Source organism: Sorex araneus, chromosome 1 (genome assembly GCF_027595985.1).
Source record: "Sorex araneus isolate mSorAra2 chromosome 1, mSorAra2.pri, whole genome shotgun sequence".
Classification (NCBI taxonomy): domain Eukaryota; kingdom Metazoa; phylum Chordata; class Mammalia; order Eulipotyphla; family Soricidae; genus Sorex; species Sorex araneus.
The window spans coordinates 441,515,629-441,542,930 of record NC_073302.1 but is presented as its reverse complement, the minus strand read 5'-3'; the positions used below and the strand labels follow the sequence as shown (position 1 = coordinate 441,542,930).

Genomic DNA, 27,302 nt, shown 5'->3' with positions numbered 1-27,302 from the left:
CAGAGGGAGGAAAACAAATACAAAATAAGCTCACTCATCTCTGGTAAACAAAGTAACAAAGAATGATAACCCTTGGCTCAAGATTACAACACTCAGATTATCAACCTGAAAGGTGGAAAAGGTCGGGGGTAATGAAGGGGTAACATAAGGGCATTGGAGGGGGGTATTGAGTCCTTTGTTGATGAAGGGATCAAGCCAAATATGTTAACACTATTGTAAACATGTTACCTTAACTATAAAAGAAGGATACTTTTGAAAAAGATATAAAAAATTAAATACCAAATATTTTAAATAATGAAAACAAGGACATTTTTTAATTCTCTATGGGAGCAGACAGGATTAAGGTCAATAAAGGTCCTGAGCAGCCTATGTAGAATTACCATGGTGGAAATATGAAGTCAGAATTAATGCCTTTACTTGAAGGAAGATGGTAGCTATAAGTGGTTGACCTACAGCCTTGCTCTGACTTTAAAATGAGAATCATTAGGAAGAACGCTTTGCTCCCAATCAAGTGAAATCCAGAAGAGAGGTTTAGCATTTTAGTTACTCCTGTTCAGATCTCAACTTAACTACAATTTGGATGCAACTGGGTGGTTGAAGCAAATTTCTATGTATTAGTGAATAATTCCACCCATTTTCGAAAATATTGAGAAAGATGTGTCATCACAAATATGGTGACAGTGTCAATGAATTTAGTTTTATACTATAGCTTAGAATAGTGTATAATTTATAATAAAGTTGTTTTTAAGATAGAAAAAGAGGCTTGGGGCTCATATTTACAGTGTAAAATTTAAGACCTACATTTAGAATATTTTCAAATTAAAAATATCAAATAATCAGATACAGACTCACTACAACAATTAAAAGTATTTTGTGTAATTTTATATTTATGCCCATACTTAGAATACTACAAGTAATTTATGAATTTCATCTCCATAATTATGTAACAAACATATGTGTTCATTATTTTGGTCTTGAAAGCATTAATTAAATGGAAAGCGATAATGAAATGAATAGAGTGAGTCTGTATCTCCTGGGCTTTATTTTAGTTCAGGCTGACAAAACCTAGAGAACTCAGTCAAGTTTTTTAACTTCACTTCCAGCTTTCATTCCTCATAAAGTATCATTCCCTTATGCTAGAGAATAAATATGCTTTGGGTCATTATCTGAAATCAGCAACTTCTCATGTATCAGTCAACAAATGATTAGGCTCTGTCATATTGGCAAATTGGAAAATATGAAGAGCATTCATATATTAGTCACACTAGATTTTTTTCCCCCCAGGGGGTGATTCTAGAGAAGTTCTAAGTTGCAAAACCTGTGTAGCTTGAACCTCTAGGGCGTCTCTGTTTTCTTGCCTTTGCTCCCCTAAGAGCTTGTGCAAAGTCTACTCAGTTTTCTCAAGAAACTCAGGTTGAGGACTCATTTAAAAAGACAGAATTGGTTAGTCATCTCAGGCATCTTAGCGAAGATTAAAAAAATAACTTTTTAATTGATCTCCAAAGAATAGAAACTGTTTCAGGATCAGAAAGCAAATGGCTGAAGGGATCTCCTTGCGGAGTTCATTAAAACTTTTCCATGTTTAATTACAGACCCCTCGTGTTCAGGCAATAGCCCAAGAGACCTTGGGAGCATTTGGTCTTTGGGGGGAAAGTCCTGCTTGTTTTGCTCTTGGCCCCAGAATTAATGGTTAAGTGGAAGCTGGAGACACCCCCCACCTCCTTGGAGACTGGAGTCATGCACTTTATATGAATGATCTGAGGGTTTTTCCCATTCACACATGTACATAGGAGAACAGTAAACCCAATAAGCTGAAATATATCCCATAAATAGTGCTGGGAACTTTATATCAAATATTGCCAATCATCAAAACAACATTTTAAAGTGAATTATCACTGATTTGCTTTAGATAACAGAAGAAGCAATAAAATCAAATTAAATAATTCTTTCCAGGATATTTGATTGATACATCTAAAGACAAAACAGGGTAATATTAATTTAATGCATAATGACGAATAATATGTACTAGAAAGTTTTCAAATTAACATTATTCCATATCAACACTTCTGGTAGCTGGCTTATATCTACCTGGGTGCTATTAAACAAAGCCTAACTCCACTATCTCCTTGTCTTCTGTTCCATGTAGACACCTCTACTTATGTGCTAATACAATAACTATTAAATACATCTAAAGTTATCCAGTCTTCTAAATTCTTCTATGAACCTTAACTAATATCTAAGGAATGTAGAAATTCTTAGGGCTAATTACAGTGCTTGGATCCTCCAAGAGAAATATACCAAGAAATGATAAAATGGGCAGAGATTTCTTGGGAAATGTTTCAAGACAGAATAAATGGTTTAGAGACCTATTTGATGTAGGTGTGATACCTGTGAAAGAAAAACAAAAGGAAAGTGTTAAGGCACATATATATATATCCATATATATATATATCCCTAAGTTATAGCCAGAAACAGATGGTGCACTCAAATTTGGAGATCTGAAGAAAGTCTAACCAAAGGAGCATTTATAGTCTGTGCAGAGTACAGGGAAATGAGAAGAAAAGTTAATGATTCTGGGGCAGTACAGGATCCCAGATTGGGCTGGTGATAAAAATTTCATACATTCTCTTTTTCACTTTACAGTGTTTGGCTTTTGGACCATACCCAGTGGTGCCCAGGGATTACTCCTGAGTGTGTGCTCAGGGATCACTCCTAGAGGGCTCTGGGGACCATGTGAGATGCTGGGAATTGAACCCAGGTCAGCCATGCGCAAGGTAAATATCCTATCCACTGTACTATCTCTACAGCCCCCTTTTATATACCTTGTTGGCCTAAATAAGAAAAGGAGACCAAGTTCACAAGAACCTTGGGACTAAAAGAGCTGTGTAGATATGGCACTCGGATAGAAATAGACTTTTAAGAGGCTTGAAGAAAGTCATAATGATCTTGCAAAAAAATAATAATAATCAAAGGATTCCCTCTCCAAGTCTTTTGTTTGCAATGACTCATAGCCAACAAGAAGCCAAAGAGAATGAAAAGTAATGATGCAGTGCTCTGTGTGCACAGAGAATATGGTAGACAACCACAAGGGTGGAGGGGAAAGGACGATGCCCACTTAGCGTTCAATTTGTAGATCACAGAACTGACCTTGGATTTAGACCCCATCCGATCAGAAACCTCAAGGCAATTATACTGAGCATTTTTCACTTATAAATATTTGCTTATAGGATAAAGTAGCATTTTAAATTTTAATGAAATTTACATGAGTTGGTAAGAAGAGGAAAAATTCTTCTCTAGAAAAGAATGTCAACTAAACCATGGTTGACTAGAGAACACTACAGGGATTAAGGCTTGCATATGTCCAACCCCAGCTTCATACCTGGCATTGATAGTAGTCCCCTGAGTATCTCCAGGAGTGATTCCTGGTGGGGATAACAGTTTTCAAATAACTTAAAAAGATGTGGGCTTTAGGGGCTGGAGTGATAGCACAGCGGGTAGGGTGTTTGCCTTGCACGCGGCCGACCCAGGTTCGATTCCCAGCATCCCATATGGTCCCCCAGCACCCCCAGGAGTGATTCCTGAGTGTAGAACCAGGACTAACCCCTGTGCATCCCTGGGTATGACCCGAAAAGCAAAAATATGTATATATGAGCTCTAGACAGATAGTATAAAAGGAGGCACTTGCCTGTTTGGGCAGCAGCAGGGACCCTGGTTTAAATCCCCAGCACCACCTACAATCCCCAGAGTACCACCAGGGGTCATTCCTGAGCAGAGAGCCAGGAATAGTCCTCGAGCACTGCCAGCTGTTGTCCAACTTCCCTCACCTCTAAAACAGTAGTAACGGGAATTAGAAATATCACTATCTTACAGACAATTAATAATTGATTCAGCCAATCAATGACTAAAATAATGACTTGAAATATCTTGGGCCCCAGGATCTTTATATTACATCTAAGATTCATGCTATAGAATACAAATTTACTTCCAACAGATGGTTCCTTTACAGTGGAAAACCTCTGGAAGGTATTTCCATCCTGTTGCAATTTCACTGAAATTTCCTGGAAAGACACACACTCTTGGGGTCAGCTCCTGCCCAAGCTAGCCACTCGCACAAGCTGGGTACTGCCCAAAACACGCTGACTGCGCAGGTGATTTACAATGCGAACACATGATATTGTCCTCATTGGAAGATCAGCCATACATGGCATCAACTGCACATTTTTCCACCCTGATATTTGAAACATTTTCTACTTTTTCAGGCCTTTGACCACTGCCCTTCATCTCACCAATAATCCGTGGCTACCATGACAGATGATTTTATCTCCTTTTTATCAAGAAAATTAGAAGTCATAGAAACCCTTGTGAATTCCAACAGACTATTCAAATTTCCTTATACCCACACCTCTTCTTCCTAACCACCCCCTCTCGAGTGAAAGCACTTTCTGCCTAAGTGCTCCTAATTCTATCCTTCTATTTTCTCAAGAAACAAATATTTTTGGTTTTCTAGCATTTCCCTCTACTGGATCTTTATGACATTCCGACAGAACAGAAATAATCATACCTTTCTAATTTTTGTTTTAATTTTTGTCCTCCATTTGTCCACCAATGCCCATTTGTCCTCCACACTTACTCTGGGCTCTGCACTCAGAGATCTTTCCTGGTGATGCTTGGGAACCAGATGCCATATCAGGGATTGAACCCAGGTCCGAGGTACACACGGCAGGATCCTAAACCCCTGTGGTATCTCTCTAACCCTTCCCTGACCCTTTTCAACTACTGGTCTATCCTCGCCTTCATCATCAGAACTGTCAAGTAATCTTTCCTTACTTGTTCTCATGTCTTAATTTACCCCCAAGTCTAACTCATTAAGTAAAATTATTTCAATAAGTTATTAGCGAATGTCAAGCCATTTAAAAAATCAGTGCCACCCAAGAGCTTAGTTATTTTTATATGGGTCACATTCACCAGTGCTGGAACTCTGCGATATCTTCTGGCCAGGCTTGGCCTGATGTTTTAATGCTCACAGTTCAGTGCTCAGGTTTGGCACTCACTGTTCAGGGTCCAGTGGGCTACATGCAGCAGTGCTGGTGGGGAGTGGGAGCAGGGAAAGGGAATTAAACTCGGGGCCTGGTAGGTGCTCCCCTGAGCGCTCTCCCTAGCTCTAGGGACTAGATATTGGGGCATGGGGACAGTGCTCATGGAGTAAGGGAAAACTGCTGGCAATTCCTGAGCTGCTGAGACAAATAGTTCAATGCTAGGACTTGAAGATGTGGTTCTGGTCTGGTCCTGCAGTGCTGGGGACTGCCAGACCCCGCCCTCCAGAGACTCTCAGGAACGTCACCCCTAATGGCGCTGCAAATTAAACCTCATCCTGCACTGCAGAGCATGCGCCTCAGACCTCTGTGCGCTCTCTCCCTTGCCCTCCCCCAAATTTCAGGTATTTCCTGGGATTCTTGGTGGTGGAATATGTGCACTGGTGAAGGGATGGGTAGTCGAGCATTGTATAGCTGAGATTTAAACCTGAAAACTTTGTAACTTTCCACACGGTGACTCAATAAAAAAATTAAAATTAAAAAAAAACAAATTTCAGGTATTTCATCTAAAAGTCTCAGAAGGACATGAACATGCTAGAAAAATCCTCAGGTGGGATTTTGTGTGACATGAGTTTTCAACTACCTTTTATACTAAGGACCCAGCTGATTGATCTTGTGGAAAGGATATGCTTATTTTGTAAGAGGCCACCAACTGACTTACAGAGTAGATGGACTAATTTTCATTCTACTGCCAATTAAGACGTCTTGCTGTTGGCCACATCCTTCCCAGAATTTGGTGCCATCAGTGTCTGGGTTTAGTCGTATGAATAGATGTCTCGTAGTGTCTGTAGAGCGTCAGAAAATAACCAGAGGAATTTTCCCTCTGGTGAGACTGAGGTGTTTATTGAGACTTTGGTCAATGTTTTAGCTGAGGTGTTGTTTTTCATATTCCTTCTAATTGTTAAGTTTAAAAAGCTGGGTAGTATGTTAAAATTTCTTTACCTGATATCTCTTTTTTGCAAGTATTTCCACCTAATTGTGGCTAGTTTACGCATTCTTGTGAAAGGGTCATTTGTGGAACAGATTTTAATAAAGACAAGCATATCATTTATTTTTCACAGATTATTCTTTTGGCACTGTATACAAGAATTAAGAAAAAATCTTAGGATTATATTGACAGGTACCAAAAACTGTTTTTAAGGTATACTAAGTACAAAAGCTCTCATCAAAGTAGGAATAGACAGTAACGTAGTCTAATCAAGGACAGTCACTGCATGCCTACAGCTAAGGCCCCTCTCAGATGATGCAACACTTTGGAAACTGCAACTTTGAGCAAAACAACGATGATGAAACCAAATTATCAACAACGTCTTCTTGTTCAGTGTCAGCTGAGATGTCTTCCCACCTCATCAATATTATAACACAATGATGTTGAATGAAACATTTTTTTTTGTTATTGCAAGTTCTGTTATGATGGAGAAAAAAATAAGTGATATTTTTCTATAAGAGCAGATACACAGCAAAAATGCTAAATTTCACCACTTCTATTTAGTATTATACTGAAAGATCCAGGCAGTACATTAGAAATACAGAAAATACTTTTATATTATAATGAGGTAATATGATTGTGTGTATGTGTGTACACAGAGAGGGACTACAAGATACAGTTACTAGAACTATTTTTATTTCAGCAAAAATAACCTTTAGTACTCCAGGTCAATATACAAAATTTTTATAGTCTTAGATACTTAAACAAATTAAAATTGTCAAAATCTAAAACCTAGGCAGATGCCCTTTACTAAGTAAATGGATAAACAATTTGTGGCTTATCTAGGCAATAATAATTGAACTCATTATTGTTCATAATATTTTTCTACTTAGTTATGTTTTATAAAATAGCTATTATAAATACTAAATTAATAAATATTGGATTATTTCCTCTAAAGCAAATACAGAACTTCTGACTACAACATCAGCCACAAAACTATATACATTATATAGATTTCTTTCTCAACAGCATTGTAAAATAAGCCTGTTTTATCAGTGCTGAAAACCTTTTTTTTCACATAACCCTCTTCCTTTATAATAAATATTTAGGGAGAATTTTTTAGTCTTCCACAACTTTCCCTGTTTTAAAAAAAATCTTATAAATACAAGTAATTAAAAGTTCAATTGAAAGTTTACCTTGTGTTAAAAATAAAACATGATTTCAACATTTAAAAGGCAAAATGTTTCTATATTTATGTCTATACAAATACAAATATGCATCTTAATAATGCTCCTAAATTTAAAAGATAAGTTATAAGATAAGATAGACAAAGTCAAGTGAAGAAAAGAAGGAGGGCATATGAAGAAAGATATGTAAAGTGTGTGCTGAAATATTTATATAGCAATATTCAATGTTATGAAGCAAGACCTACATATTCCTCTAGGAAAGAACTTATCATCCAAATTTTATAGCAGCCAAATTGCTATGGCAATCACAAAAGCACGTAGTGTCAAACATTAAGTCAGTCAAAGATAGCACTATCAGAAAGTCCATGCAGAAGAACTGTCAGACTGCTAAAAATGTTTAATTATATGAAGTGAATAGAAATATGAATTATGAATAAATTAAATATAAATGAATATAATGATATAAGACTGGTATTAATATTAAGGTGGTAGGTAAAAATTCAAATGCTTATAATATAACTTAAAAAAATGCTATTTTGATTTTTTGAGTCACACCTGGTGATGCTCAGAGGTTACTCCTGGCTCTGCACTGAGGAATTACTCCTGGTAGTACTCGAGAAATGATAGGGGATGTTGGGAATTGAAGCCCCACTCACTGTACTATCACTCCAGCTCTAAAAAATATTTTTTAAAGCACATAACAAAAAGAAAAATGAAAAGAAAATAAGGGATAGTATGATGCTAACTTCTTTATATTTAATATTTTATAAAAAGTCACGACATCTGACAAATCAATTTAAAAAATAATTGTTACTAACATAAAATATATAATAATAACAACTATGTAATTTCAGATAATATAACTTCATAAAGTAGAAAATACAAATGATTTAAAGGGAACAGAAAGGAAAATAGACAGAAGCATATATTAATTCTGATGAGAGTAATTACCGGTATTGATAGTGGAGGAGAAAGAAGGTAAGAGTAGAGTACTTGGACGAATTTTAGTACTGCCAGTACCATATAGTTATCAACTTATGATTTGTGAATAAATTTAGTGAAAATGGAAGATAAAGATTGTTATGGAAAGCTATAGGTATAAAGTATTGTCTCCAGAATGAACCACAATCAAATTACAAAGGGACATGTGTACCTCAGTATACCATGTACACAAAAGTATACATCTTTTAAGGCTATAAATTCAGTCTAACATCAAATTATGTGCTAGAACAGAGATCACTGTAGTTCTAACAATAAATATAAGTAAGTTTAAGTGTACTTATTAAGATAACTTAGAAAGCATATTTAATAACAGTTCAGTTCTATGCTATTTACAAGAAACATAGCTAAAGCAATATTGTCAAATATTTAGAAGTAAAACTGATTGTAACGGTAAATGGTGAAAATACAAACAGAAGCATGAGTTAAAATGTCATTATAAAGGTATATTTAATCTTTACCAAAAGAAGAATATTAATAAACAATATGATGGCAAGGAAAATGACAATTAACAAACTAACATAAAACATATAATAATAACAACTATGTAACTTCAAATAATATAACTTCATAAAGTAGAAACTACAAATGATTTGAAAGGAACAGAAAGGAAAGTTAAATATTTTTAAATTTATTTATATGTAATATTTAATATTTGTCTAAATTTCTAATTTAGATAAATTAGAAATTAAAAGTAGGTATTAATTCCCTTTTCTCAGCCCATATGAGATAATTGACAAAATAAGATATAGAGAACTAAAAATAACATAATTAATAATGTAAATCTAATTAACATTTAATAGGCTTTGAGTCCAGAAAACAGACATTGAATCTTCTTTTCAAATGTCACTTGAATACTTGCCAAAAATAATAATAAAGGAACCAAAGGCCTCTAAAAAACTAATCTGAAAATTAGAACTCATACAAACATTGTTTTTAACACTATTTAAAGAATAGAAAATTCTATATGAGATAAATAAAATTTCATAGATTCTTAAAAATTTAACACAAAATGCAGTCACTGGGCCAAAGAAACTTTGACACTGATTAGAAAGGCAGCAAACTGATTTAAAGGAAAAAGCATTATGTCCTTGATTGAAAAGACTGAAAGACTGATCATTATTAATGTGCAACTCCCCTAGGCAATTCAACAACATAGTACAATCTCAGTCAAAGGTGTAGCCATATTTATTTTCTAACTCCATAATATGATGCTAAAACTCCTATGAAAAACTTACTGTTACTGCTTTTGGCGTATCGAATATGCCACGGGGAGCTTGCCAGGCTCTGCCGTGTGGGCGGGACACTCTCCGAAGCTTGCTGGGTTCTCCAAGAGGGATGGAGGCTTTTAGGGCGGCCTCCAATCACCCTTCCAGGTGTTCCCATGGTTCACACCATATTTGAACCCCATCAAATATGGTGCAGAAATTATGGAAAATGGGTATTAAGAGTCTTATGGTGTGTCGGGAAAGTGGCCCAGAGCGTGGCGGTGGCTGGGCAGTGGAGGCAGTGGGGGTCTCCCGGTGAGGTACTTATCTGGAAAACTTAACAGCACTAATAAACAGAAAAATCTATAAAAATGAAATAAGAAGACTATGTTTTTATATTCGAATTCACAAAACTATAGCGAAGTAGAGGAAAAATAATACTAATTAAACAGCATGTTACTAACCTGTGGTTAGAGAGGTCAAAGTATCAAAATAAGCCTAGGAAAAAATACAAGCTAAAATTAAAGTCATGATAAAAGTGTGTTTTAAATATACAATAATGTGAAAATAGATCATAGAATTAAATACACTGAAGTCACAAAAAATATCTGAGAAATTGGGTTTCACAGATATTTAGGCAAATTAAATTGGGTTCAGGTCTTTCGTTTTATATGTCTATAGCTTTAAGGAATCCAAATCTGTGAGTTTCCAAGAAAAAAACAGGGGGCTGAGAGGATGACTTGAGTGTTTGGTGGCCGAGAGCTGCCGCCTTGGGCCAGTCCAAGACAATGGATGGAGGACAAAGGACTGGGAATGGAGAAACTGGCCCCAGGCTGGTCGGTAGTCAGTTTATTTCTCTCTCCTCCCCAGCATAGTCCGGTCTCTCCTTTATAGCACAATCCTAGTTGCTGTTTCGGTCGTAGTCCCAGTCTTCAGAGTTCCATCACCCTAGTTCCTCACGGCCCTCCGAGTCTGGTCTTCCCAGTCTCCATTATATCCTCTCTTTCCCCTTACAGCATAGTTATATAGAAATCGTGAAAGGTCGGGGTACACATAGGTGGGGTTGCATATTGTCATAACAGCAAACAGATGTAACACCACTCCTCCAGGGAAAGGTCTCAGAGATGAACTCAAGGACAAAAATCTCATCTGAGGGCTCAGCACTCTAGATTACTAGGAGGTATGCTCAAGGGTAGGATAACATTGGTTTGTCCTTTCTCCCCTGCCACAGGGAGCTTAGGTTTATCAGGTTACACCATCACAGTGCTCCCAGGACACTTCCATTCCTCTGTTTACCTATCTCTTTCTTTATGCTCTGCTTCCCCAACTGGTCAACCACCTTTTTCTCCTAATCAGACCCTGTTAATTTGTAAGGTCAGATCCTTCTAAGGACACTGGACTGGTGTTCCTAAGTGAAGTATTGCTTTTTTTCCTTTTCTTGTGTTCTTTTGCATAGTTTACTTTAAAGCAATGTCCTTTTCGTATAGACATAGGAAGACAGTTAATTTTATGCTTTTCTAACTTGGAAGTTAATTGATTCCGAATAATATTCACTCCTGGGCATCTGCTTTCTCAATTTATGCCTTGGGGATAGGAAAGACTAATCTGGCCTGAGCACTGTAGTCTGAGATTGAGATGACCCCGGGAGAGCAATTCTATAAGCTTAATGTATCACTTACTGTGTCCATGCAAAATGATTAATATTATGAATGCTTATATGTTTGCTGGACAAGGAAAGGAGAAACACACCCATGGGATTCCGCCCTTGGGTGGGTTGTCCTGCTGAAAGAGAATCTGTCCTAGAAGCAGCATCCCCTGAGGGAAGAGAAATTCAACCCTATTGATATGTGTAAGCCCCAACACCTCATGCTGGGGGATTTAACTAGGCTGTAAGAGTGGGCCGGAGGTTCCAGATCCAGATCCAGAGCCAGGAGGAGAAGGAGAATGAGAGAAGCAGAAGGAGATGGATGAGAGATGGAGAAGGAGAATGAAGTAGCGTGGGGGAGGGAGAAGCAGGAGGAGACTCAGAGGAGAATGAAGATGGGAATGGAATAAACTGCAACTGAGACCAACCAGCCTGGCCCTCATTTCTTCCTTCGCCTGCCCATCGCCATCGACCTCCCTGGGGTGGAGGAAGCGGTGTGAGATTACTGAATGAGGGCAGGTGGCGGGGGAGAGATAGAGCCCCACTGTGCCCCTTTTTGTGTTTACACAACCACGCTTTTAACTTGTTATACTTATTGGTGCTTAGCTTGTCCCCTTTTGATGCCAGGGTAGCTTACAGCTTGCCCTGGGTCCATCCAGTCCCTTCATCGGGACCCTCCTTTTGGGGGTGTTAGGGAGTAAAGGCAATTGAGGCTTAAGTCAGGTAAATATGATAGATGATCAGTAGTAAATATTATTTGAAGTCAATATACTGCCATGTTACAAAAGTGTAGTATCAACTGTCTTCCTGTGTCTATACAAAAAGGCCAATGCTAAACCATGCAAATGGCATAAAGGAAAGAGAAGAGCAATATAGGATTCTTAGTGCTTGGTGGAATTGGGTTGCCTCAGGAGCACTGTTGTAGGAGTAACTCAATAAACCTAAGCTCCCTGTGGGAGGAGCAAGGACAACCCAATGTTATCCCACACAAATCCACTCCACAATAAATAGGTGTAAGGGATATTTTTGCTATATTCGAATTTTATTAATTCATTTTAAAATTCATGAATATCAAACTATGTAGATACATAACTTTTTCAAATAATATATAAACACTCCATATTCAGTTTTCAAAGTGTCATTTTTCTGATGATAAAAGAACCATGTCATAGAAATGTGAAGAATATAGAACATATTAGAAAAAATAAGAAAAAATTTAAAATGATCCCAAATAATTCATAATGAAGTAAACTTTCCTCTTTTCACTCTGTATTTCATTTATTCATCTACTATACTTATTTAAAATATGTCACATTCAACAATATTTAATGGTTAGCATTTAATTCTTTAGGTATAGTGAATTTTCATTCAATTTCATACCACAATTTTATTCTAACTCTTTACCTATGACTTTGACAAGAGGCTTTGGTATCAAAGCTATTTTTGAGTAATACAACACAATTTTCTCAAGCACAGCATTTTCACCTTCCTATACTTTTCTTGATTTACACCTTGCAAAATAATGTGCCATCTTTTCATAAATCTCATCCTAAGTCTTTGACACTTGTTGTTACTGTTTTTGACATATCAAATCCACCACGGGGAGCTTGCCAAGCTCTGCCGTGTGGGCAAGATACTCTTGGTAGCTTGTCAGGCTCTCCAAGAAGGGCAGAGGAATCAAACACGGGTCAGCTGCATGCTAGGCAAACGCCCTAGCATGTACTATCACTCCAGCCCATGGAGACATTACTGGTACCCACTTGAGCAAATTGATGAGCAACGGGATGACAGAGACAGTGACAGTGACATTCTAAGTCCCAAGTGCTCTTCATGTAGCACTAGGATGTTTGTTTTTAAAATGTATTCAGAGAAAGAGAGAGGGAGAGAGAGAGAGAGAGAGAGAGAGAGAGAGAGAGAGAGAGAGAGGGAGAGAGAGAGAGAGAGAGAGAGAGCAGTATTTGCCATGTGGCAGGCTTGGGACACGAAGGGCATGATGGAAACTGGGGACATTGCTGGTGGAAAAGTACATTGGTGAAAGGACAGGTGTTGGAATATTATATGACCGAAATCCAATCATGAACAAGTTTGCACCTGTGTATCACACTGTGCTTCAATTTTAAAAAGTGGGGAAAAAATAAAATGCATTCCTTACATATATCTATAGTTTTAAAACAAATTTCTATTTAAAAGGGTTTAAGTTACTAACTCTAACAATGTTGCCTCTGGATGCATTTCCAACACTAACTCCATTCATTGGCTAAAATTTATGGGTTATTATTCACCTTTTTATAACAAGTGTCAACATATGCTCTCATTATTATTCTTTTTTTTTTTGGCCCATCCTTCATTTCACTGAAACTGGTACACTCTAACTATGTTGCTTTGTTATCATGCTCATTGTTCCTAACTATTTATTTGATCTGTCTTTTCCATTGTATCATACTTTTTTCTATTTTCTCTAGCTGTCCAAATTCTACACAGCCTCCCAATTCAACACAAATACCACCTGTTCTAATATTTATGTTTTATTCTTTTATTTGCTACACACAGACATTTCCTATTTTTCTTAATATTTTTTCTAACACAATGGGCTTATTCAGGAAAAAAAATAAAGGTAGATTGAAAGGACAATCTCCTGATGAGTTCCATTACTTTCTCCAAATAAAAGATTAGCACTTATTCCCTTTCACGGTCTCCAGATGAGCTCTTGGTAAAAGAATCGCACTTCCTTCCTGTCACTGGGGCAGAGTAGCAGCCTTTTCCTTTTTATAGATACAAGGCACTATAGCACTGTAGCACTGTCACCCCATTGCTCATCAATTTGCTCAAGTGGGCACCAATAACGTCTCCTTTGTGAGACTTGTTGTTACTGTTTTTGGCATATTGAATACGCCACGGGTAGCTTGGGGTAGCTTGTCAGGCTCTGCCATGCAGGCGGGATACTCTCGGTAGCTCGCCAGGCTCTTCGAGAGGGACGGAGGAATCGAACCCCGGCAGGCCTTGAGCAAGGCAAATGCCCTACCTGCAATGCTATTGCTCCAGTCCAAGACAATGTTTCACAATCTTTTTTTTTTTTCTCCAGGGGCCTGAGAGGAGCCACCCACCCCTCCAGGCGCTGCTCAGGGCTTTCTCCTGGCTCTGAGTTCAGGGATCTCTCTGGGAAGCTGTACCAGGGATTGAATGTGGATCGACCAAGTGCCCTGCAAAAGTGCCGTACCTGTTGTAGTCCACCCCTTATATTTCCAGATTTTTACTGCACTCTTTGTATATCTTATCAAACAGTTTTTACACACATTGAATCATCCAAATACTTTACATATGAACATCGTGTCCTCATGTTGGCAATAAATAATATAAAGTTAAGAATCATGCAATCAAGGCCTCTCAGATAGAGAAGGGACCACCAAGTAAAGGATGCTTGGAGGGCCCACTCGGCATGGGAGACGTGTGCTGAAGGTAGACTACAGACTGAACATGATGGCCACTGAATGCCTGTATTGAAAACTACAACACCCAAAGGGAGAGAGAGAGTAAAAGGGAATGTACCTGCCACAGAGGCGGGGGTGAGGTGAGGGCGGAGGAGGGGAGGGTGTGGGAGGGAGGGATACTGGGATCATTGGTGGTGGAGAATGGGCACTGGTGGAGGGATGGGTACTCGATCATTGTATGACTGAAACATAAGCACAAAAGTTCGTAAGTCTGTAACTGTGCCTAATGGTGATTCATTAAAAATATATAAATAAAACAATAAATAAATTTATTTTAACACACTGTGAAAAAAATCATACCTTATAATTCATACTAGCCCATCTACTGAGCCAGTTCATTTCACATAATAGGTGGCTGATCTTATGCAGCCTGTGAGAACCTAGTGGCATTTTCAAAATCTGAATGTATTTATTCGTGTAATCAAGCTGCCTCTGAGCTCTCAATGCCAATCTAATCATTGAGCATTATTCACATCCCCCACTAGATGGTACTAACGCCAAATAAATATTATTTCAGATCAAGTTAAGGGGTCTAAGAGGCGCGCTCAACAGGAATGGAGCGCATGCTTTGGAGGCAGAAGGCCTGGGTTCTATTTCAGGCCTCACAGACGGGTCCCGACCACCCCCAGAAGTGACACTTTCTTGCCCCATTCTGCAAGTAATAAACTGGGAGTAGCTACGGAGCACTCAGGATTGGCCCAGAAAAAGAAGAGGAGAGGAGAGGAGAAGGGAGGGGAGGGAAGGAGATAAGAGGGGATTGGACGAAGGAGAAGGGAGAGGGAGGAGGGGAAGGGAGGAAAATGTTAAGTGACTTGTGGAAATGAGTAATTAGGAGAGGTAGCTTTTATATACAAGTTAAAATTTATGAAATAAATTATAATCATTGATTTCTCTCCTTTTTGTTGGGCAAATATTTACTGAGAAATAGCAATGTGTAGCCTTCACAATATTTTTGAAGTAAAAATACTTGTTAAATTAGTCCCAAATACCATATTTAACAAGCATTTTTGCCACGTGCTTACTATTCTGTACACCACAGTTAGGATCTTTGCTTTAAGCTTTACAAAGGAAATGAGGTATAAATGTGACTTGAAAATTAAATCATTACAATAAGGCAAGTGAAAAATGCATGTTTTCATGCATGTTTTATATATTTTATTTATTAACTGTCACTGTCACTGTCATCCCGTTGCTCATCGATTTGCTCGAGCAGGCACCAGTAACATCTCCATTGTGAGACTTGTTGTTACTATTTTTGGCATACCGAATACGCCACCAGTAGCTTGCCAGGCTCTGCCGTGTGGGCGAAATACTCTCAGTAGCTTGCCTGGCTTTCCGAGAGGGACAGAGGAATCAAACCTATAATAAAATAAAAATACTATAGGGGAGATAGAAAAGCAGGTACAAATACACAGCACTTCAAACACAAGGCAGTATAAGTGCAAAGTTCAGAATAACCAGAAAGTTTTGGCTTATAAGTTATCAGGACTGACTTGGGGAACTGAGACAAAGAGAGGTAAAATACAGAGGAGAGGTTAAAGATAAACTTTAAATCAGGGATGGCAGCAAGGACACAATAGGCTTCTCCGGGAGGAGGAAAAGGGGCGATTCACAGATCAAGCCTAAAACACTTTGGGTTAATGTCCAACATCGCCCCCTTTTTTCTTCACAAAATGCGAAAAACTAAAATAGAACGAGGAACAATTCTATCACAAACCAGTCTCATTTTGGTTCTAAAACTTCAAACTGACCCTGGGCCCAGAGCAGTCCTTGTTGCAAACCGTCCAGTTGTCCTGGAAAGAGTCATTTCGTCACATTTTGATGAAATCATGAGTCTGGAGAGGGGTTTGAAGAATCATTCCTGCAAGAGCAGCGGTAGGTGGTCACGCAAGAGTCCCGGGAAAGCAACAATCAGGAGCTTGCTGGAGCCTCTCTGGGTCTGTCGCTGCAGACAGGTGAGGGCTTTGTCGGGCCTGAGTTCCTGTTTTCCCTATTTTCTGCGGGGTCGGCTTTTGCCACTGCCTTGGACGGGGCCTTCCCTATCCTGCCTGCACCACCCCGTCTCCCTGTCTCTCTGTCGGGGAGGTGGCTTTGGGCCACCAAACGCACACGTGTCGCAGAAGCAGTAGCAGCCCCTCCGAATTTTACTTTGTGACCTTACATCCAGCTTCCCTTGTGTGCGCACCACCACCAACTGGCGGGACAACTAAAGGATGCCTGTTTGTGTCGGAGTTTCTTCCCGTGTTTCTCCACCCCACCAATGGATTCATACCAAGCCCCGGATGTTCAAAGCCTCAAAAGATACGTGTTTCTCTCACATATAAGCTAGTTGTATGTATGACTGCCTCTGAGTCTGACCAGAGAATGGCGGCATTCCACTGCTAAAGGACTCCTGACAGAAGTTGTGATGCTCCTGCTCCAGTGCTCCCTGCAATTCATCAAACTCCTGATTTTATTAAAATTTTAAAAAATATTTTCATTTATTCTTTTTTTACTCTCAGAGTAAAGATGTTAATTTAACGTGTAGAAATCAATTGTGTTTTTTTTTTGAAATGGGTGTACTTGGAGGGGGGCATTGTTTGTTCTGAGCCACAGTTGGTAGTACTCAGGGGTTACTCCAGGTTTAACACTCAGGACTAACTCCTGATGGTGCTTAGAGGACCAGATGGGACTCTGGGGATCCAAGCCAGGTGGCAGAGTGCAAGGCAAGTGCCTTTCCTGCTGGACTATCTCTCCAACACCAGGAACTCATATATGTGTATGGATAATAGATCCTCTTCTCTTGTGAGACAAAAAAAAAGTACCAAAACCATGTAGGATGATATTAGCTGTCATACTAAGGTTAACTGAACTTCAATCCATAGCTATCGAGAAAAAAATTAGAAGTCTATCACATAGTGCTCATAATTAGGGACATTTTTAAATGCTATGTCTCCTCCTAGGAAGAGGGTATGCTCTCACTTATAAACGAACCTAAAATACTCAAATTATAGAAGCAGAGAGTAGAATGGGGACTGACAGGAGGGAAATGAAGAAATAATGTTCAAAGGGTCCAAAGTTTTAGGTTATACAAGACAAATAAGTTCTAGAAATGAGAAATAATGGTGCAATGGTTAAAGCCCTTGGTTTGCATGTGGCCACCCCCACTTAGATCTCTGACACCACATATGGTCCCCCAGAACTCACAAGCATCATTGATACCAGGACACAAAATAGGGATAGCCCTAGAGTACAGGTGCGGCACCAAACCACCCCTCTACCTCTTCACCAAAAAGTCACTGTCATCCCATTGCTCATCGATTTGTTTGAGTGGGCACCAGTAACATCTCTCATTGAGAGACTTGTTGTTACTGTTTTTGGCATATCCAATACGCATGGGTAGCTTGCCAGGCTCTGCCGTGCAGGCGCGATACTCTCGGTAGCTTGCCGGGCTCTCCGAGAGGGGCGGAGGAATAGAACATGGGTCGACCGCATGAAAGGTGAATTCCCAACCGCTGTGCTATCGCTTCAGCCCCACCAAAAAGTAGGTAAAATAAGTTCTGGCAATCTAAAACACAACAGAGAGGCTTTAGCCAAGAGTATTGCATACATACTTCAATTTTTCTCTGATAATAAATCTGATATATCAATACTCTCAATAATAATCATCATAATAATAATAATCGTGGTAGTTATTGTGGTGACATGAGAAAATTGGGAGAGGTCGTGAATATGCCACGACCTTGATGACAATGATGGTTTCATGGGTGTGTTCTAATTTCCCAAATCATCAAGTGCTATGCATTCCATGTGTACTGTTTTACATGTCAATTAGACCTTCCTAGGTCGGGGGTGGGGGCGGGAGGGGTGGGTAAAGGATACATTTACTGGCGATGTGGTTCTTAGAAGAAACCAGGAGGATAGTGTGTTAAAGGACCATCTTACACATCCATAGTGCCAATGATGGCTTGAAGAGGAAAGGTGGCTTTCAGGGTAAAGGATGTAAGTTACCAAGGGAAGGGTGAATAGGCATGGGAGACAAAGATGTGAATACAAAAGGAGTGGCAGGATGACTTGAAGAAACCTGGGGTCAATTGTGTGTGTGTGTGTGTGTGTGTGTGTGTGTGTGTGTGATGAATGGTTGGTTAATTTTCAGCATCCTGAGTTCAGAAGCTGACTCTAATAAAAAAATCATTTCTCAGCAACTGAAGTTTCTGTTTGCGTGTTATCCTTTGATTGATATTGTCAAAGTTCCTACTCTGTTGAGTGTTATGATTGCAGGACCATCAAAAGTAAATGATGCAAAAAAAAGGGGAGGGTGGAGCAATAGTACAGCGGAGAGGGCGTTTGCCTTGCACGCGGCTAACCCAGGTTCAATTCCCAGTATCCCATATGGTCCCCTGAGCACTGCCAGGGGTAATTCCTGAGTGCAGAACCAGGAGTAACCCCTGTGCATCACTGGGTGTGACTCAAAAAGCAAAAAAAAAAAAAAGTAAATGATGCAGTCTTCATGTCATAGCTACGGAATCACGTACAACTCTTGGTTTTTAGTTTATTTTGTGTGTGGATTCTTTTAATTTGTATTGCGGGCCACACCTGGCAGTGCTGAGGGCTTCCTTCTGGCTCTTTGCTCAGGGTCACTTCTAGCTGTGACTGGGGGGTCCATATGTGCTGGGGATCTAACCCAGGTTGGCCACGTGGAACGCAAGCATCTTATCTACTGTACTATCTCTTTGGTCCATTTTTGTTACTTTCTTCAGGAACACTTGCAATGCAGGATTACTGGAAACAGGATTGGAGAAATCCAGAACCAGAGTAGATAGATATCTTTAATGGTCCCAGTTAACTTCTGTATCCCTTCAGTTGAACGCAGAAGCACAGCCTCTCCCTTAGCTGAGTAAAGGTTGGACTTTCATTGTTCATTGAACATGGCCTATATGCCAGAGGATACGAGAGCTTCTTGGGTCAGGGGATGGTCTGATAAGGGAAGATCCCAGCTTGTCTGAGCTCCTAGGAAGGAAGGGCAGTTGAGTATGCCACAGCATGAGGGGGAGGCATTCGTTCATGAACTTAAAATACCCTTTATTTTATTTTGCCTTTTGGATCATACCCAGCAATACTCAGGGATTACTTCTGTCTCTGAACTCAGGAATTACTCCTGGAAGTGTTCCAGGGGCCATATGAGGTCCCAGGGATCGAACCTGGGTGCACCACATGCCAAGCAAACACCCTACCTGCTGTGCTATCGCTCCTGACCCCTGAAATACCTTTTTACAACTCGTCACAAAACTGGAAAAGGCAGGGTGTTTTAAGCCCGGGAACCAGACTGAGCAAGTGAGGAAGACTTCCGCCTGCCTGCAAGGGCTTGGAGAACATGAAGTGTGCGTCGAGGGTCTCAGCCCTGGATACTAGGGAAGCAGCTGGGAGGCAGGAATCTTAGGAAGAAAGACATCACAGAGAACTTAGGACCAATCTAAAAGCTCATTTTCATAGGGAGATAAACTATTTTTTAAATATTTGTATTAAATCACCATGAGATGAACAGTTACGAAGATGTCCATGATTGGGTTTCAGTCGTACAATGTTCCAACACCAGTCCCTTCACCAGTGGACACTTCCTGCCACCAATGTACCCAATTTCTCTCCTTCCACCCCTGTACTCCCAGTCCGCTTCTATAACAGACTCTCTCTCTCTCCTCTCTCCCTTTCTCTCCATCTCCCTTTGCCTCTCTCTCTATCTCTCTCTGTCTCAGTCTGTTTCTCTGTCTCTGTCTCTGTTTCTGTCTCTGTCTGTCTGTCTGTCTGTCTGTCTCTCTTCTCTCTCTCTCTCTCCTTTTGGTCATTATGGTTTGTGGTATAGGTACTGTAAGCTCATTGTGAGTACTCATTCTTATCCAGAGCGATCATCTCCAACTGTCATTGTCATAAAGTTTCCATCTTTATCCTACCTGCCCTCCCCCTCCCCCGACCTCTGTGACAAGCTTCCAACTGTTGGCCAGTCCTCCTGACCCTTACTTCTAAAATGATGAACTTCGACAGGGGAGCGTGACAGAGTACAATGGGCTCAGGTCAGCATTTAAGTTGGAAACAAATAATGCAACATTCATTAAGTGGGCAGGAGCGATAGCACAGTGGGTAGGGGATTTGCCTTGCATGCAGCCGACCCAAGTTCGATTCCTCCACTCCTCTCAGAGAGCCCAGCAAGCTGTCAAGAGTATCCCGCCCGCATAGCAGAGCCTGGCAAGCCCCCCGTGGCGTATTCGATATGCCAAAAACAGTAACAACAAGTCTCACAATGGAGACGTTGCTGGTGCCCGCTCAAGCAAATCGATGAGCAATGGGATGACAGTGACAGTGGCAGTTATTAAGTGGGGAAAAGAAAACTGAGGCCATTGGAAAAATAGAAATAGGCAGAAGGGTGATTACAAAACTTCCATGACGCATCCACTTCCAGGTAAACTTCTTAAATGCTACATCCTTACTTACATTTCTTTACTGATTTATTTTTATTGCCTCCGGGGCTCCAGCACAGCCTAGACTATTTTAATGACATGGGCTAAACAAGGCGCCAAAGGGAAACATCCCACATGTTAGGGACGTTTAATGTCATGTTATAATCGCTGTTTCAGCTGCATTCAGTTCTGAGCCCCGCTGTTGCCATGGCAACCTTCAGAGCAAAAGGAGAGGGTGAGGAAGGTGCTCGGCCATCTAATGATTAATTATCTTTCCTGTCATATAAGCCATTTCCAGGCTACCCGCACCCTCTATTATATAACAGGAATCTTAGGCTACTTACATTGTATATTTCGATGTGACAGTTTCCCATGAACAAAAGGAAAATAATATTTTAATATTATCCCACCTTGATATGAGATTCCTAGGACAGGGTCAAAAAAGCAGGTTTAAAGAGAAAACTGCCTCTCTTCTCTCAAACTAGTTTCAACTCCCAAACCTTTGTTGGATTCATATTTGACTCATCTACTCGTGCCTCTGCATTCTGGAGTTACAAATCTTTTTTATTTCTCTCTTTTTCTCTCTGTGGAGTACATATGTATCAGAGATGCATAAGTTTTTTATGGGATTATATCACATGTGATTTTTTAAATATTTTATTTGTAAACTATTTTTCCACTATACAGAGTAATTCACTTTCCATGTAGCTGTTTAGAGCTGTATTTTATCTTATTTAAAAAAGTCTCTGAGAGAGAGCAAAAGGGAATGCCCTGCTACAGAGGTGGGATGGGGAGAAGGGGAGGATGGAGTGGGGTGGTGGGAGGGATGCTGGGACCATTGATGGTGGAAAATGGGCACTGGTGGAGGGATGAACACTCGACCACTGTATGACTGAAATGCAAGCACGAAAGTTTGTAAGTCTGTAACTGTACCTCATGGTGATTCACTAATAAAAAAAATTTTTTTAAGTCTCTAAATATGTGGGGTGTTTGTTTCCACTGTCGCTGTTTAAAATGTCACTGTAATTAATTAACTAATCTCTATATTTACACATATCCTTAGGGCAATGTCTAAAGTAAAATGACCAAACCACAAGTGACTCCAATATTTATTAGTCTTTTTCATGGAACTTGCTACTTTAGTTTTTATTACAAAGAATCTACACTTAATACATGATTAAGGGATAAAAAGATCAGAAGGAAAATGGACCTTTTTTTGACATAATTGTCTGAGGATCGTCTCATGTAAAGCATGACTGTTTCTTATTAAAGTGTGTGAGGTGTCATAAGTCCATTCATATTTAATCCAATTAATGTCAAAACTCTACTACTTTCATCAGAAAAAAAATCTAGGGGCTAGAGAATAGCACAGCAAGTAAAGCGCTTGTTTTACATATAGCTGACCTGGCTTTATTCCCCAGCATCCCATACGATCCCTTGAACTCCACCAGGAGCACTAAAGCAGGAGTAAAGCTTGAGTACGGACAGGTGTGGCCCATAACCCCAAGAATAAATAAATACACAATCTCATGTTTTCATGAAATTGCTTTGCCATTTCACAGTGTCCTTAGAAAACCTGCTTTGGATTATTAAAATACACTTTATGTCTCATGAGAATGCAGGACAGTCTCCTTGAACTTTCTCTAGATTGCGCCATAGGCCGCTATGTTAGAAACGTGCTCCTTTCCTGGGTCTTGGTCCGGTCCTGACTCCTATGTCCCCAGGTACATGTTGTCCTTACTTCAGATCAGGTGACATCCCCAAAGATTCAGTACAGACGTCCAGAATACCTTCCTACCTTCTTCTGTGCCTTCTCTTTGACAAAAACGAGCCCAGCCTGGGCTTGAATCAGACCTGCTGTCGTCTGTGTTTGCTTCCCTTCATGCCAGACTAAGGGCTAAGGCACCCTGGCAGTCTCACCCAGCATCTCCAGTGAGAGAAGCACTGTTAAAAGCAACCACCTCAGGGATTGGAGTGATAGCACAGCGGGGAGGGTGTTTGCCTTGTACACAGACAACTCAGGCTCAATTCCCAGCATTTCATATGGTCCCCCAAGCACCGCCAGGAGTAATTCCTGAGTGCGAAGCTAGGAGTATCCCTTGTGCATTGCCGGGTGTGACCCAAAAAGAAAAAATAAAGCAACCAACTCTAGTTGGCTACTGAATTGTTAAGACAGGGCAGTTATTTTCTTTAAAGTCAGTCAATTAGCTTGAAGTGTCCAAAACATGAAGTGGCATTTATGTTCCCCCAAAGTCACATCTGGAGAGTAGGTAAGGTACAATATGGTTGTCCTCTCTTGGGGAGAGAGGAGACCAGACAGTGCTCTCTTTTGATTATGTTTGACACTTTTTAGCCCTTGGGTGTAGATACCTTTTCTATTTAGAAAGAAAGACTGGAATTCTCCCAATATAGACCCTCCCTGAAGTGCTCCCAGACGTGGCCCCCTGGCCCTTGTTACCCCATGTTTTTTACCTAATCGTATCACGAGAGGAGGCACTTACTTCTCATGGGCACAGTTGCTTCTAAGTTTCTTAGAAATTTCAATGATCAGAAACTTAAAGCTGACTTAATTCTTGTGGCATCAATGAGAATTAAAGTTTCTATTCCTACTCTGAAAGTTGGGTTGTTGGTGCCTTGGGCAGCCTTCTTTTATGTTTGTTTTACTTGCTGTGCAAAAATAATACTCATTAATTCTCTCTCCCAATTTCTCAGTGTAATCTCACCAAAAACTGTGCTAAGAATTTTCTAGCACTGTGTTTACCAAAAGAGTCGTGAATTTCTTTTTAATGTGTGAAACTCTCTTAAAAGTGTTTATCAGGAGTCATTTGTGAACTTAATTTCTAAGTTACAATTTAGATAGGTTAAATCCGGAATTGAGCATCTGAAAAATTGAACCACAATAGTTAGATGTTACAATTTCCTGGGACTGGAGAGATGGTACAGTGGGCTGGGCACTTGTCTTGCACACAGCCGACCTGAATTCAATCTTTAGTATCCCTTATGGTCCCCTGAGCCTGCAAGAAGTGATTCTGAGTGCAGAGCAAGGATTAAGTCCTGATTACCACTAGGTATGGCCACACACTCCACCAAAAATACCCAAACAATTTCCTGTAGGCAATTTCCCAATGCTGGCATAAAAGGTGTGTACTTCTATCCATAAGTTATTCTTTATAAAAGGCAGAGAGACCAAGTATCCTATAATTTCCTGAATATTTATGAAAATAAGATTATAACACTCTGTTTCTAGTTCTTTTCATTCATATAGAATACATTACAGTTAACTCGATCATATTCCAATGTGTTATGAATTTCTCATAAAAGCCAGTTATTCATTTTATTTTGATGATAAGACAGTTACACTCCACTTCAAAGCTTTCCTTCATTTAAATGCTCCCCTCTCAACTGCTCAGATACTGCCAGAAGGAAGGTAAATGATTATAACCACCTTGGAAAGCTATTAGGCTCTAAGCTGTGTGGCTGAGAATATTCATACTCTATGCTCTAATAATTGCAGTCTTGTTACATATCTAAACAGAAATGCATCCATGTTTGCCAAAAACATACTACATCTACAGAAAATTGTTTATAATGGTACCAAATTGGAAACCATCACGGCAGAGTGAATGTTTTTTTCTGAGTATTTCCACATAGTACAGTACTACATTTTTTTCAGTTTTTTTCTGAGTATTTCCACATAGTATAGTACTATGCAAAGATGAAGGATAATGCCCAAAAGCACTAATATGAATGAACCTCAGAAGCACGAAGTTGAGTGAAAGAAGCTAGACACGGAGGACTACATACTGCAGAATTAAATCTGTATCCCGGAAGATAGGGGTGCTCACCTCTGAGGTTTGAAGCAGGGAGAGCAGTGCCTGGAGGGGGTGGGGAAAGGGCGTTGGGCTGGTATGGTAGGAGAGGAGGTGGATGGTGCAAGGTGTTTCTTTGTGTCTTGAGCTTTGCCCTGGTGTCAAGGGTTGTGTTCAACTTAGAAAAATAGTTGCCATACTTTGTAGGTGAGCATTTTTCACATCAATGAAAGTTTAAAAAAATGGAGTGGGGGTGGCTATACCGAGCAATACTCATGGGTTACTCCTGGTTCTGCACTCAGGAATCACTCCTGGCAGGGGACCATATGGGATGCTGAGGATCGAACCCAGGTAGACTGCCTACAAGTCAAGCACCTACCCATTGTACTAACTCTCCAATCCCTAGATTTTTTTCCAGTAGCTACAAGGTCACACCCAGGGACTGCCCCCGGCGCCATGTAATCCCACCAATGGCCAACATCCAGAGGCTGTAAAACCAAGCTCCCAGAAAAGAGCAATGCAGGGAGTCTCTTGTCCCTATGCCTGTCTGTCTTCCCCAGAGCCCCTCAGAGGGGATGGGCTTCAGCTTCCCTCCTCGCCCCAAGCAGAGCTCCCGGAGGCCAAAGACCTCCAGGAGCCTAGCCACAGCCATGCTCAAGGCCCCTCTCCATGCATTCAGTCGAGCCTCACGCATGAAGAAACCGGCAGATGAACCAAGGTGTGTGGGACCCAGGGCTGAGATCTCCAAGTCTGCTTGGTTCGGGACTGGGGCCTCTTCCATCCAGATTCCCCATTTTCCAATAACTAGGTGGTCACACCCAGGGACTGCCCCTGGAGCCATGTAATTCCACCAACAGCCAGCATCCAGAGACTATAGAATCAAGGTCCCGAAAGCACATGGCAGTTCGACATCTTATAGCCTAGTTCTTCCTCTGGGAGAACCTGGCAAGCTACCAAGAGTTTCCTGCCCACATAGGAGAACCTCGAAAACTCCCCAAGACGTATTCATATGCCAAAACCAGTAGCAATGATGGGTCTCATTCCCCCTGGCCCTGAAAAAGCCTCCAGTATGCCATCATTGGAAGGATGATAAGAGAGAGGCTTCTAAAATCCCAGGGCTAGGACGAATGGAGACGGTTACTGAGACCACTAGAGAAATTTGACGATCAACGGAATGATGATGATGGTGATGATAGCTGTTTCTTTTTTTGCTTCTGTATGTTTTTTGAATGAAGGAATCTGTTACCGACTGGTTTCCACGGGACGTCAAAAGACCACGTGGCCGCCCCCCTATGAGATGGTCAGACTTCTTGGTCAAAACTCTGAATGAACAGTTGAGGCTCTTCGTGTTCCTGGAGCAAGCAGATGCCACTGAGCTAACACTAGCACCGACAGGGATGAATGGAGATGTTACTGGCACCCGCTGGAGCAAATCGAAGATCAACGGGATGACAAGGGATACAAGTGATGTTTTTTACTATAGCTTGTTGATTTTCACAGTTGTAGAAATCTCCTATAAAAATTCTGAGATATACAGATGCTTCTGAATCTTGCCAGTTACCAGTTCTAAGAATTCTAGGAGGAAATAACTTAGTTTCAGATTTACCTTTGTTTGGGTGGGAGGGAAAGTGAGGCAGAATGTGGAAGTGGGTCCCTTTTGTGCAGTCGTCAGTAGAAGGATGGGTTTGTCTTCTTCCTTCCTGTTTCCTTTATTTGAGGGCTGTCGGGGTCTCCCCAGCAGTGCCCAGGAGGCCTCCCACGGAGTCCCAGCTGTGGACCAGAGACGCAATGCTCGTCGGAGATGTGGTAGTGGTCTTACCCTGCTGGGAATTACCCGGGGCCATCCAGGCTGCATGGAGGGGCTCCAGGGCAAGCCTAGCAGAGCTGGGGAACTGCAGGGCTGCACCAGAGGAGCACTGCCAGAGACGGATCCAGGATGCACTGCATGCGAAACAAGTGTCTTACACCCTTGTACCATCTCTCCAGCCCCAAAATCCATTTTTCAACCTCGGGCTTTGCCCTCTAGAATGTGACTGCTGAGCCTCAGACTGAAGATAGTCGACAAGTTTCTCTTCATTTTCTTGACTTCTGTGACCTCCTACGATGAGGCCCAGAGGATGGCAGACCAGTTCAAACAGGTCATCGCAGACAATCCCCCAGTGACTGCTGGCTTGGTGCAGGTGCATGAATTAAGTCCAGGCAAAATCAATCTATCCGCCTCACCAGTGCAGAGGCCCAAGGCTCAATAAGGATTATTGTTTAAAGCCACTGCAATGAAGCATACCTTCAATTTCACTGAAAGAGAGAGTCCATCACAAAGCACGGTGGCCATCACACTGTCAGATGCTCACCTACTATAATCTAAACCATACCATTTCTCTCCCTTCCCCCACCAACATTCTTACCCATTAGCAGGGCAGTGTGTCATCAAGGTTATGGTCATAGGAACTTTGGTGTTTTTACTCCTTCTGCCCTAGCCTTGTGCAAGTCTGTTCTTAGAATGATTTGTTTAGA

At 40.6% G+C, this 27,302-nt stretch overlaps 1 pseudogene; it reads right to left on the bottom strand.

Annotated features, from left to right (window-relative positions):
* Nucleotides 1-26,974, bottom strand: part of LOC101553683 (olfactory receptor 2A5-like) — a 32,023-nt pseudogene extending 5,049 nt beyond the window's left edge.
* Between the last annotated feature and the right edge of the window lie 328 nt (nucleotides 26,975-27,302).